Source organism: Bison bison, unplaced genomic scaffold (genome assembly GCF_000754665.1).
Source record: "Bison bison bison isolate TAMUID 2011002044 unplaced genomic scaffold, Bison_UMD1.0 scf7180017863885, whole genome shotgun sequence".
Classification (NCBI taxonomy): domain Eukaryota; kingdom Metazoa; phylum Chordata; class Mammalia; order Artiodactyla; family Bovidae; genus Bison; species Bison bison.
The window spans coordinates 1,035,978-1,049,600 of NW_011494457.1; the positions used below are offsets into that span (position 1 = coordinate 1,035,978).

At 45.9% G+C, this 13,623-nt stretch overlaps 1 protein-coding gene across 1 annotated transcript in view; it reads right to left on the reverse strand.

Moving 5' to 3' along the window:
- Nucleotides 1–13,623, reverse strand: part of LOC104984132 (putative uncharacterized protein FLJ22184) — a 60,715-nt gene that overhangs the window by 37,055 nt on the left and 10,037 nt on the right. The window lies entirely within an intron of this gene.

Consider the following 13,623-nt stretch of genomic DNA (forward strand, 5'->3'; position numbering starts at 1 on the left):
CGAGGGAAGCAAGCCATTTGCTTCCCCTCCCCCCAGCAATGGGCGGGAGCCCAGAAAAGGCTAAATAACTGCAACTTGGCGGGGTGGAAAGAGGGGGAAGTGCTTTCCCGAAAGCTTCCTGGGGATGGTGTCACCAGACAGAGTAAGGAGGGGGGGAGTAACGGGCAGCTACAGGAAGAAGGGGCTAGAGCATTCTTGCAGGTTTAGGAAGGAGCGGCGTGATGGCACACAGACTGAAAAGAGGCAGATCGTTTTACATCCCAGAGAAATTCTTACTACACCCCCCTATTCTCCCCCAAAAGCCTCCCGAGGCTGCCCATTGGTGTCACTCTCAGAGGTAAGGCAGGAGAGGATGCCTCTCCCCCTCCAACTGCTGCAAAAGCCTAAGGGGCGCCCCGGGTCTTCCCAGTTATTCATCTATCTTGTCAATTTCAAGTTCAGTATCACCGCTGGTCATAGAATCTTGTAGTTCAGGCAAGAGCCCTGTGGCCCTTTAATCACATACTTTCCTCCAAGGCAAGAATTCCTCCATGAAAGTCTTGATAAAATTATTTATTCAGCAAATATTTCTGGAGGGGGCAAGACAAACGAAGTCATCACTGCCCTGGGGGTGCTCTCTCACCGAACTGGGGGACATGAAGGCACATGCTGGGGTGACCATGCAGCCGATCCCCAGCAGCATGACTAACTAGAGGGCCCAGAGGTATGAGGCAAAAGTCCTGCTGGTGGAAATTACTGGCGTGGGGCAGGTTTCCCCAAGACAAGACCGGGCTGGCGCATTCCCGATGGTGTCTACCTACCCTCAGCCTTCAGGAAACAGCCGGGAGGAGAGGGAAACACAGCTGTGTGTTTTGTTTTGTTTTGTTTTGTTTTGACTTTTTGGCCACACCCCATGGCATGTGGGATCTTGGTTTCCCAACCAGGAATCGAACCCAGGCCACCAGCATTGGGGAGCAGAGTCTTAACCACTGGATGGCTGGGAAAGTCCCACAGCGTATGTTATTAGCCATGAACAGGGTAACATCCCACTCAGCTTCCCAGACATGGTAAACTCACCATCTCTCAAACAGGCCTCTCCTTTTCTTAAGACAAATTGTGTGTGTATATATATATGTATATATAGTGTGTGTGTGTGAGTGTGTGTGTGAATATCATATATATGGTGTGCATATATATGTCTTATGGATGATCTGCCTGCCTCTAGTTTCTGACCGTAAGTCCTAATGTCATCCCCTGAAGATAACACAGGGCACGTCTAATCCCAGTTTGTCATGACAACATTCAAAATATTTGAAGATGACCAGCAAGCTGCCTTTCCCACACCCTCTTACCAGTCCCCAAAACAACAGAGATTAAGTCTTCTCGTCACCATTCCTCAGACGATGGCTTCCATGCACCACACTCTCCCAGGGATTTTGTGGGGACATCTTCAGTTTGTCAGGCTCTATTAGGGATACAGACATGAAGATAGAAATGGCTGGTGGTGGGTTTTATTTATTTTTTATTGGTAATGCAATGCAGGAAGGTTTTCACAAAAGTAAAATAATTAATGAAACTTGTATCTAGAGCACTTAATGATCTCTGCTTTCAATTTGACTCTTGTTTTTTTCTCTGGATTATACTGTGGGGCTTCCCAGGTGGCGCTAGTGATAAAGAACCCTGCCTGCCAATGCAGGAAACTCAAGAGACACGGGTTCGATCCCTGGGTCAGAAGGATCCCCTGGAATAGGAAATAGCACCCACTCCAGTATTCTTGCCTGGGGAATCCCATGCACAGAGGAGCCTGGCAGGCGACAGTCCAGTTGGACATGACTGCACACGAGCACGTCAGGGACATGTGCTATTTTTGTCCTTCCATCAGACATCTTCTCTTCTGGAAAGAGGACCCTAATTTTCCCCTGGGGACCCACTCCTCCCCACACTCGGCCAAGGAGCTGACTCCAACCCAGTCCTGATCAAAGCACTGCTCACCCCTCCCCACCTCCACCATCTGCAGAGACTGATTTAGAGAAAGGCAGGTAACCCAGGGCGGTACAATTGGAATTCCTGGATCCTTTGTTGAAACCATTAGGAAGGAGAAGTTCTTGCAGTGAGGCTGCCGAACTGTCCAGCTCTGCACCTGGCACTGACCCGGAGACCACAGGAAATAACGTGCTTGAGAATAAAGTCCACGTGAGAACCTGCGAACTATCAGAGCTGAGACACCGTAAAGGCCCCAGCAGGTGATGACTGTTGGAGAGCCCAGGTCCAGCCATTTTCTGGCTGACTTCACAGATGTCTGGTCAGGGTCCTTAGAGCCTTGCCTATAAGGGAGATTCTATAAATGGAATTATTGAGGGAGGAAAAACCTATAAGGGAGGAAGTTGAGCAGGGAAAGGAAAAGAGCCAAGTAAGGCTCAAGTAATCTCTTGGCCTGATCCACCGCAGAGAGCTCTGGCGCATAAACCATGCCCCCTGGTCATCCCCGCCACGGGGCCGCTTTGTGTTGCCCAACGTCGCTCAGTCACTAGCCATGGGCTCTGAAGGGGTTAAGTTCCCCAACGCTAGTCCCTTCAGCTGAGGGCAATTCTCCAGAATTTGGGGCATCTGGGAACCCTTTGCTGCCAGTACAGCAGCTGGGGGATGGGTGAACTGGCCTGTTAAAGAAACTTGGAAGGGGCACCGTGTGGGTCTAACCCTGGGGGCCAGTTCATTCCCTTCCCACTTGGGTTTTCTTTCACTGAAGCCAACATGTGACTACTTTAAACATCCAGGTGTGATGAGACCAGCACAGAGCACAGTGAAACCTTGGCCTTCCTTGATCTGACCCCTCCATCCATGAGCACACTGCAAGGTTCCATCACCAGGCTTAGTGGCTGCCCTGAACCTGTGGCTCAAACTGACTTTGTCACCAACGTTTTCCACCCTCTTTCCTTTACTCCTTCCCACCCACCCACCCCCCAATCTCCTACTAAGCCAAATTCACTCTTTTTTGTACACCTTTAATTATTTAACACAAATATGGGATTTTTAGCTTCACCCTCCTAGTAATTAGCAGTAGTTGTCATTTCATGCATTTCCATCCTTTGCTGCAAATTGCTGTACAGGCCTATTCGATTCTGTCACCCATGTAACTTGCCACTTCTAATTTTGCTGCTGTTGCTGAAATGGGCAAATCCAATGACAGAAACCTTCAACAAACTGCTAGAGACCCATTTCCCCCTACCTTCCAATCTGCTAATCCATCACCCTGAAAGATTTACTCCACCTGTCCTTTTCCTTGCTGTCTCTCTTCCTGGGGAATCTCTTCAAAGGTATTTCCCAGGTCTTTTTTTGTTTGTTTGTTTTTTAGCCACGCCACATGGTTTGTGGGCTTACCTGGTGGCTCAGTTGGTAAAGAATCTGCCTGCAATACAGGAGACCTGGGTTTGATCCCTGGGTCAGGAAGATGCTCTGGAGAAGGGAATGGCTACCCATTCCAGTATTCTTGCCTGGAGAATTCCATGGACAGAGGAGCCTAGCAGGCCACAGTCATGAAATCACAGAGAGCTGGACACAACTGAGCAACTAACACTTTCATGGTTTGCAGGATATCCGTTTCTGACCAGGGATTGAACCTGGGCCACAGCACTGAAAGCAGGGAGTCCTAACCACTGGACCACCAGGACACTTCCATTTCCCAGGTCTTGATCAGCCCTATCCTGAGCTCTTCTTGCTTTTCCCTGTTTCTTCTTAAGTCTTTGTTCAGATTGGTCCCTCTCCCTAAATATCTTCTCTTTTATCTTTACGTATTTATATCCTAGCTCACATTCCACTTCCTCTAGGAAGCCCTCCAGTCTAAATGATCCTTCCCTTCTCTGATAATCCATGTCTCTAAAGTGCCAAGCACACTGCTAAGCATTCTGAGTGCATTATCTCCTTTCATTCTTGTGGTAACCCTGAGGTGAATGCTATTATGATCCTCATTGTTTGATGAGGAAACTGAGACAGAGAGGTTAATTAAGGAACTTGATTTGCTATCACACAACCAAAAACTACCAAAGCCAGGGTACAGATACTAAAATGAAAACTCTGGCTGAAATTCAATAAACATCCGTTGGCTACACAGAAGGAACTAGAGAAGATATTAAAAAGTGAAATAGACAATCCTGGTCTGCAATCAAGAATAGGGACAGTCAGTTCAGTTCACTCAGTTGTGTCTGACTCTTGGCAACCCCATGGACTGCAGCACACCAGGCTTCCCTGTTCATCACCAACTCCCAGAGCTTGATCAAACTCATGTCCATAGAGTCAATGATGCCATCCAACCATCTCATCCTCTGTCATCCCCTTCTCCTCCAGCCTTCAACCTTTCGTAGCATCAGGGTCTTTTCAAATGAGTTAGTTCTTCACACCAGGTGACCAAAGTATTGGAGTTTCAGCTTCAGCATCAGTCCTTCCAATGAATAATCAGGACTGATTTCTCTTAGGACGGGCTGGTTGGATATCCTTGCAGTCCAAGGGACTCTCAAGAGTCTTCTCCAGCACCACAGTTCAAAAGCATCAGTACTTCAGTACTCAGCTTTCTTTATAGTCCAACTCTCACATCCATACATGATTACTGGAAAAACCATAGCTTTGACAAGACAGACCTTTGTTGGCAAAGTAATGTCTCTGCTTTTTAATATGCTGTCTAGGTTGGTCATAACTTTTCTTCCAAGGAGTAAGCGTCTTTTAATTTCATGGCTGCAGTCACCATCTGCAGTGATTTTGGAGCCCAAAAAATAAAGTCTTTCACAATTTCCATTGTTTCCCCATCTATTTGCCATGAAGTGATGGACCGGATGCCATGTTCTTCGTGTTCTGAATGTTGAGTTTTAAGCCAACTTTTTACTCTCCTCTTTCAGTCTCATCAAGAGGCTCTTTAGTTCCTCTTCGCTTTCTGCCATAAGGGTGGTGTCATCTGCATATCTGAGGTTATTGATATTTCTCCTGGCACTATAAATGGCACCAATCTGAACAATGCTGTAAGGATGGTAGAAATGAAATCAGAGAAGGGACAGCTCGTGTCTGGTAGAACCCAGTAAGAGCATGTGAAGGAGTTTAGGTTTGAAAGGAGGGAGTGAGGCATGGCCCTCCATCTTAGGGAACACCGTGAGTAACAGCGTGGAGGAAGGACAATATGGGGCATATCTGAGCAAGGGAGTTGTCTGGCTTGTTTGAGAGAGAAGGCTTTCAACCCTTGGCAGAGGCCCTGTTGTAAAAAGGAAAGAATGCCAAGACCAGATGGGCATTGGACATTTGAAAACAGGATCCAAACTGTGTCTTAAGAGCGACCTGATAGTTGATTGGATTGGAAGGAGACTGAAATGGGGTTGAGGGGATAAGTTAGGAGACCACAACTGTTTTCCAGTCAAGAGTTAAGTTAGGATCCATGAGGGCGCTGGCAATAGCCTTGGATTATTTTTTCCCCTGTGCTCTGTAACCACTTTGTCTTTGCTTGTCCCCAGAGATCATAACATCCTTGAGAAGTGTCAAGCATTTGAAAAAATGTGCCCATAATTGCTAAACCACTGACAATTTCTTGATACTTAATAAGCACTCAGCAAATATTGTCGTAATTGAATTGAATGCATGAGCAGGGTGATAAAAACTCTGGGGCTCTGTTTAAATGGTTTCAAAGGAACTCAGGCCATGCCTGCAGCCCTCTGCAGTACTGTGTCTGTGCTCAGTTGCTCAGTTGTGTCTACCTCTTTGCGACCCCATGGACTGTCACCCGGAGATTCTCCAGGCAAGAATACTGGAGTGCGTTGCCATGCCTTCCTCCAGGGGATCTTCCTGACTCAGGAACTGAACCTATGTCTCCTGTGTCTCCGGCATTGCAGGCAGATTCTTTTATTCAGCACCTACTAGGTACATCATCCTCTCATTCAATTCACCCAATGAGGTCCTGACATCATGTCCCTCTTGTTTTTTAGTCGCTAAGTCGTGTCCAACTCTTTGTGACCCTATGGACTACAGGCTTCTCTGTCCGTGGGATTTCCTAGGCAAGAATACTGGAGTAGGTTGCCATTTGCTACCCCAGGGGATCTTCTGGACCCAGGGATCAAACCCAGGTCTCCTGCATTGGCAAGCGGGTTCTTTACCACTGAGCCACTAGGGAAGCTCATGTCCATCTTACAGATCAGAAAAACTGAGGGTCAAGCGAGTAGTTTGCAGGAACTGACACACTGAGCTGCAGGACTTTCAGGGCTTAGCTGCTACAGTTGTGTCTGGCTCTTTGCAATCTCATGGACTGCAGCCCTCCAGGCTCCTATGTCCATGGGGATTCTCCAGGCAAGAATACTGGAGTGGATTGCCATGCCTTCCTCCAGGGAATCTTCCCGACCCAGGGACTGAACCCGGGTCTCCTGCATTGCAGGCGAATTCTTTACCCACTGAGCCACCTGGGTAGCCCAAAACCAGGACAACCCCAGGCAAATCCAGAGGGTTCGTCACCCTATCAAGATACCTTGCTCCACATTACACAAGCCAGGATTTAAACTCAAGTCTGACCAGCTCAAACCCCCATGGGACTTTATTCTGGCTTTCTGATCACTGCAGCCAATATAAATATTCTTACTTGGATATTCTGGGGACAGAATCCAAGCATATTCTTATATTGAATTTGGCTCATGTATTTGGAGCCTCCTGGAAACAGTCCCTTATAGAGAGACAGCGAATCACAAAATGGATGGGTTTTTGTCAGAGAAAAGGAATCCAGCCTGGGGAACGTCTCCCGGCTGACACCTTGAGAATTCGGCTTTATCAACGGTTCTTTGGCGCCTCCTGGTGGTGAAAAGTTGTTAGTAGCCCCTTTCTTAGTCAGATGAAAGAACCCGTACTGTGGGTAAAGGATGAGAGTGGAACCCAACTGAAACTTCTTACAGCTTGGGGAACATGAAGATTTTGCTTCAAAAATAAAAACTAGCAGAGATTTTTCTTTCTTTTTTCTTAAATGAAAGCTGACCAACCAGGCTGTCATAGTCTAAGGCGAGGAGACTCAGACACAACTTTAAGTGGACGCCAAAAGAAAACCCTCAATAATCAAGACAATAACAAAAAAAAAAAGAAAGAAAACGAAATTAATGGCAAAAAATGATGAGCAAAATTTCAAGTACAGAACAGACAGGCTCTGACCATGCCCTTGCCCTGCCACGTCTCACTGGCCTTGCCCCAGTCCCGTGAGCACTGGCCCAGGAGCCTGGAACCCCAGCCCCTTCGAGAAGCTCTGGGTCAAGGGCTCCTGATGATGGCCCTCAAAACCTCACCATGGGAAATGGAAATGGTACCTTCAGATGTTCCCACCAAAGAAACTTCATAGAAAGGATTACAGCCGATGCTAGGAGAAGCCAGAAGCCCTGCAGCAAGCATGGTTTCCTTAAGGCTCTTGTTTGGGCATATTTCAAATTTGATGTCATAATATATCCATATTTGATTTTGTTCTGTTTCCTTTTATCGACATATAGACACTTCAGAAGTGTACAGAGAAGGGATATTTGACCTTATAGCTCAAAGGATTTTCACAAGCCAACGCACGTTTAACCGGCACCCAGATCAAGAGAGAGAACAAGACCAGAGTTCCCGCCATGCCCCCTCTGTTCACTGCCACCCTGAGGTACCTCTGTCTTGATGTCCAACAGCATAGATTAGTTCTATTTTTGTTCCGTATATAAATGAAATGATACACTCCAAGGTATTTTAAGTCTGGTTTACTTTACTGTGAGCTATGTTAGTGAGGTTAGGCCATAAGCTTTGTGTGTGATTATAGTTTGTTCATTCTTATTATATGGTATAAATCTATTGAAATAAATGTATCCATTCAGCTGACATGAGTTGTTTCAGTGTGTTATTTCAGCACACTGTGCTGCCATGAATATTCATATCCGTGTCTTTTGTTTAACATGGACATGTCTACAATGGCCAGGTTCAGCAGAACTTTCTGCCTGACCTATAGACCTGCAAAGGCTTCCCTGGTAGCTCAGCTGGTAAAGAATCCGCCTGTAATGCAGGAGACCCTGGTTGGATTCCTGGGTCAGGAAGTTCCCCTGGAGAAGGGATAGGCTACCCACTCCAGTATTCTTGGGCTTCCCTGGTGGCTCAGATGGTAAAGAATCCACCTGCAGTGCCGGAGACCTGGGTTCCATCCTTGGATTGGGAAGATTCCCTGGAGGAGGGCATGGCAACCCCCTCCAGTACTCTTGCCTGGAAAATCCCCATGGACAGAGGAGTCTGGTGGGCTACAGTCCATGGGGTTGCAAAGAGTCGGACATGACTGAGCGATAAGCAGCAGCATAGACCTGTGAGCCAGTGAACTGTAGAGTGGCTTGGTTTGTAGAATTATTGTAGCAGTAACTAACTCATAGTACACCCTTTTAAAGTCATAAAAATTAATTATTAGCAAAACACATTAAAATGCGAAGATGATTCACCTTTATTGAAATAGAAAAAAGCACACACACGCCTATATTTCTGCTGAGAGTGCATTTGCTGGGTCATAGGGGAGGCAGCTTCAGCTTTAGTGTCTCCTACTACTTAGCTTTCTAAAGTAATTGGAGCACCTGTCACTCAGAGAGTTCTCGTTCCTTCACATCTTTGTCTAGACTTTATATTTTTTATCCTTTTTACTCTCTCCGGTCAAGTGGAGTGGTGTTACACTGTAGTTTCTTTGCATTTCCCTAGAGAGTAATGAAGTCAAGACCCTTTCTGTATTTGGCGTTTGTATAGCTTCTTTTCTGAAGTGTCTGTTCGAATCTTTGCCCGTTTTTCTCTTGGGTTTTCTATCTTTTTCTTATTGATTTGTAGTTCTTTTAAAATTCTGACTTGGAGACCTTTATCAGATATATATAGAGAGAATACTTGTGAGTTGTCTTTTTGCTCCCATAATGGTGTCTTTTGATGAACACCGTTTCTTAGTTTTCATAGAATTCATTAAAGGTTTTTTTCATTCATGATTGACAGTTTTTGTTTCCTGTTTGCAAAAGATGTGCCTATTCCAAAGTCAGAGATATTTTTATATGTTTTCTTTTAAAAACTTTACTTATTTATTTATTTTAGCTTCAGAACTGCACTCCTTCTAGAAATTATTTTCGGTATGGCGTGAGGTAGGAGTGATAAATATGCATTTTTCCGTATATGGGATGACCATATACATGTGTATCTGTTTTTGTTTACATATAAAAATAAATAATTAAATTCCCTTTTAAATGTTATGACTTTTCCCTAATTGTTCGAGTAAAATTAATACAGAAACAGCTGTTTTGAGCACTAATTGAGGTACATTATCTGCACTTCCTCATTTAATTCTCTCTGTACTTGTATGAGGTAAGTACTCATATTTCAGTTTTATAGATGAAAAGAGTGAGGCTCAGGGAATTAAAGTGTGTTGAGGGTACAGAGCAAGTAAGTCCAGAGTCCTTTAACCAGTGTTCTAAACTACCTCGCACAGAAAAATTTCATTTGCAGGATAATTGTCTGTTAAGGTACCAGTATAACATGTTGATCTGTTCACAAGCTGATGGACATTTGCACTGCCGCTAGTTTGGGGCTGTTGTGAACAAAGCTGCTGTGAACATCTTCATTTCTCTTGGATAGATACCTAGGAGTAGTATTGCTTGGGTCACATGGTAAGTGTTGTATATGTTTATTTATTTAATTATCTATTTATTTGGGGGCTTCCCAGGTGGCACTAGTGGTACAGAACCTGCTTGCCAACATAGGAGACTTAAGAGACGTGGGTTCAATCCCTGGGTGGGGAAGATCCCCTGGAGAAGGCAATGGCAACCCACTCCAGTGTTCTTGCCTGGAGAACCCCATGGAGAGAGGAACCTGGCGGGCTGTGGTCCATAGGGTCACAAAGAGTCAGACACGACTGAAGTGACTTCGCAAGCACACACATCTATTTATTTATATTTTAAAAAATTTTGGCCACACCCCATAGCATGTGGGACCTTAGTCCCCTGACCAGGGATCGAGCCCATTACTTCTGGAGTAGAAAGTCCTAACCACTGAACTACCAGGGAATTTCCCTTTTGGCTAAATTTTTTATTTGTAAATATTCAGTTCTGTGGCTTGTCTTTTACTTTTTTAATGGTACCTTTTGAAAAAATAGTTTGCATGTTGATAAAGTCCCAATTTATAAGTTTTTTCTTATGCTCTTTTGGATGGTGCTTCTTAAAAATGTGTATGTATTTATTTGGCTGTGCCGGGTCTTAGGTACGTTGTGCAGGATCTTTCCTTGTGTTGTGCAGGCTTAGTTAGTTGCCCTGCAGCATGTGGGATCTTAGTTCCCTGACCAGAGGTCGAACCTGCGTCCCCTGTATTGCAAGGTGGGTTCTTAGCCACTAGACTACCACAGAAGTCCCTTAGGCTGTGCTTTTGATGTCATATCGAAGAGATCTTTGCCTAAAATCAAGGTCATGAGGGTTTTCTCACATATTTTCTTCTAGAAGCTTTGTAGTTTTAGTTTTTACGTTCACATCCGTGGTCCATTTTGAGTCCGTTTCTGCGCGTCGCATGAGGTGACGGCTCACATTCATCCGTGTGTACATTCAGTTGTCCCAGCACATTGTTGAAATGACCATCGTTTCCCCCTCAATCAGCTTTATTGAGCAGCTGATTTTACCACCCTTGGAGGCTGATCTACCGCTGGACTTTCAGTTGTGTGACCTAATAAATACATTTCCTCGCTGTTTACACTCATTTGAGTTTTGCATTATCCTTTGAAGCCAGAAGCCATCTGGCTGAAACCTTCTGGGTGCCACCTCTGGGTGCCAGGAGGTGGCACCCAGAAGGTCAAGTGGATGCCAGCTCTGTAGACCTTCTACGGAATAACCCACGCCTAGGAAATGGCAACCCACTCCAGTATTCTGGCCTGGAGAATCCCAGGGACGGTGGAGCCTGGTAGGCTGCCGTCTATGGGGTCTCACAGAGTCAGACATGACTGACGTGACTTAGCAGCAGTTCCTTGAAATCTTTCTCAGTCTGTACTCTTTCAGTGGATTTGAGCATTGCTTCTTACCCCCAAAGAGCCTATACAATCAAATTCTGGCCAACCTACTGAATACCCCGGGAGAGGGAAGCAACCAAACCAGACCAGTCTGAATGCTCCTTGGCTGGGACTCTAGCCAGAAACATTAAGAAGAGATGCTGTCTTCTCCTCTAACTTCATAAGCCATGAGGACAAGGTAGGCTTAGAACTGCCAGTGGCCACCTTTTGGTCAGGTGGCAAGAGAAAACTTAGGAATAAAGGTATTCCCTGATGGCTCAGCAGGTAAAGAATCTGCCTGCAATGCAGGAGACACAGTAGACACTGGTTCGATCCCTGAGTCAGAAAGATCCCTTGGAGGAGAAAATGGCAATCCACTCCAGTATTCTTGGCTGGAGAATCCCATGAAGACAGCAACCTGGCGGGGGATAGTCCAAAGGGTCACAAAGAGTCGGACATGACTGAGCAACCAAGCGACTTAGGAATAAAGCCCAGCAGTGACAAGCAGGACCAAAAGGCGAGGAGAGAGGCAAGGTTCTCAGGATATCATTCACGCCTCTGGGTGAGCCATGCCTGAAGCCCTCTGCTTCAGGGGGCAAATCGCAAACTGGGATTGGTGGGGAGGTAAGGACTCCAGCAACTAGTTAGGAGCTCTGTTTGTGCTCTGAATTGGAGACCCAGTTGTACTGGTTTCTCTCCCTAAGAAGTCCCACCTGACTCGGCCAGTGTTCTATGTTTTCCTTGCCTGTTCAGTTCAGTTCAGTCACTCAGTAGTATCCAACTTTTTGTGACCCCATGGACTGCAGCATGCCAGGCTTCCCTGTCCATCACCAACTCCCAGAGCTTGCTCAAGCTCATGTCCATCGTTGCCATCCGACATTCTCATCCTCTGTCGCCCCCTCCTCCTCCTGCCTTCAATCTTCCCCAACATCAGGGTCTTTTCCAATGAGTCAGTTCTTCACATCAGGTGGCCAAAGTATTGGAGCCTCAGTTTCAGCATCAGTCCTTCCAATGAATATTTAGGACCAATCTCCATTAGAATTGACTGGTTTGATCTCCTTGCTGTCCAAGGGACTCTCAAGAGTCTTCTCCAACACCACAGTTCAAAAGCATCAATTCTTCGGGACTCAGTCTTCTTTATGGTCTGGCTCCCACATCCATATATGACTACTGGAAAAACCATAGCTTTGACTACATGGACCTTTGTTGGCAAAGTAATGTCTCTGCTTTTTAATATGCTGTCTAGGTTGGTCATAGGTTTTCTTCCAAGGAAGAAGCGTCTTTTAATTTCATGGTTACAGTCACCATCTGCAGTGTTTTTCGAGCCCAAGAAAATAAAGTCTGTCATTGTTTCCCTATCTATTTGCCATGAAGTTATGGGACCGGATGTCATGATCTTAGTTTTTTGAATGTTGGGTTTTAAGCCAGATATTTCACTCTCCTCTTTCAATTTCATCAAGAGGCTCTTTAGTTCCTCTTCGCTTTCTGCCATAAGGGTGTGTCATCTGTATATCTGAGGTTATTGATACTTCTCCCGGCGATCTTGATTCCAGCTTGTGCTTCATCCGGCCCAGCATTTCGCATGATGTATTCTGCATATAAGTTAAGTAAGCAGGGTGACAGTATACAACCTTGATGTACTCCATGCCTGTAGGGGCTGCTATTCTACAAAGTTATGCTCAAGAGGTTATCTTGTCTTGCTCGAATGGACAGGGGTACTCAAGGTCTGGCTGCTTCCCAAGTCTCAGAAAACTGGAGTGCATTAAAAACCACCAGCAGCAAAAATGCTGATTAGAGTCACGCTAATCAATCATAGACACTCAAAGGTGCCAGCTCCCCACAGGTGAACCACATGCGCCTGGTGAGAGCGGTAGGAAACAGACACTTCGTCAGAAACTCAAGAGCAGAGAGGCAAAGGAGAGAGGCAAGTGTGGTTCCCAACCTGGCTCCGCCTTGCTGGCCAGGCAACCTCAGGTCATTTACCGAGTGTCCCTGGGGATCGGTCTTGTCCCGTGTAAGATGAGGGCTAAATACGCCTGTGGTAACAGCCTTCAGCCTCTGCTTCCTCTGACTCACACTGGGAGTGTGGACTTCCGCTCAGGTCTGCCCAGTCTTCACTGCATGTGTGGGTCCCTCACTCCCAGCACAGCTGGGGACCACCCTGCCCCTCCGTGTGAGTCAGAGTCTGGACTACCTGGGCCATGTCACCTTCTTCCCAAAGTCCCCAGGCCAGAGCTTCTTGCTTCTGCCTCTCACCTGTGTCTATCTCTCCACAACACAGTGTGTTCTGCCTTTTCTGAAGGGTTGGGATGATTAATGAGAATTAAAGAACTTAAAGCTGTGGTCTAGAGACTTCTCTGGTGGTCCAGTGGTTGACTCTGCACTCCTAAAGCAGGGAGCCATGTGTTTAATCCCTGGTCATGAAACTTGGATCCCACATGTTGTAGGGTGTACCCTAAAATTTTTTAAAATAAATATATATCTTTTAAAAGCTGTGACGTAAACCTGATGGTGATTAAATGGAGAAAATCATACTCACTGCCATTCCTTTCAGGAGAAGCACTGTTTATTTGTTCAGGAAGAAAATTCCTTGATAAACTCACATGGGAGAGAAGCGAGCCCCGCCCCCCCCCCCCACC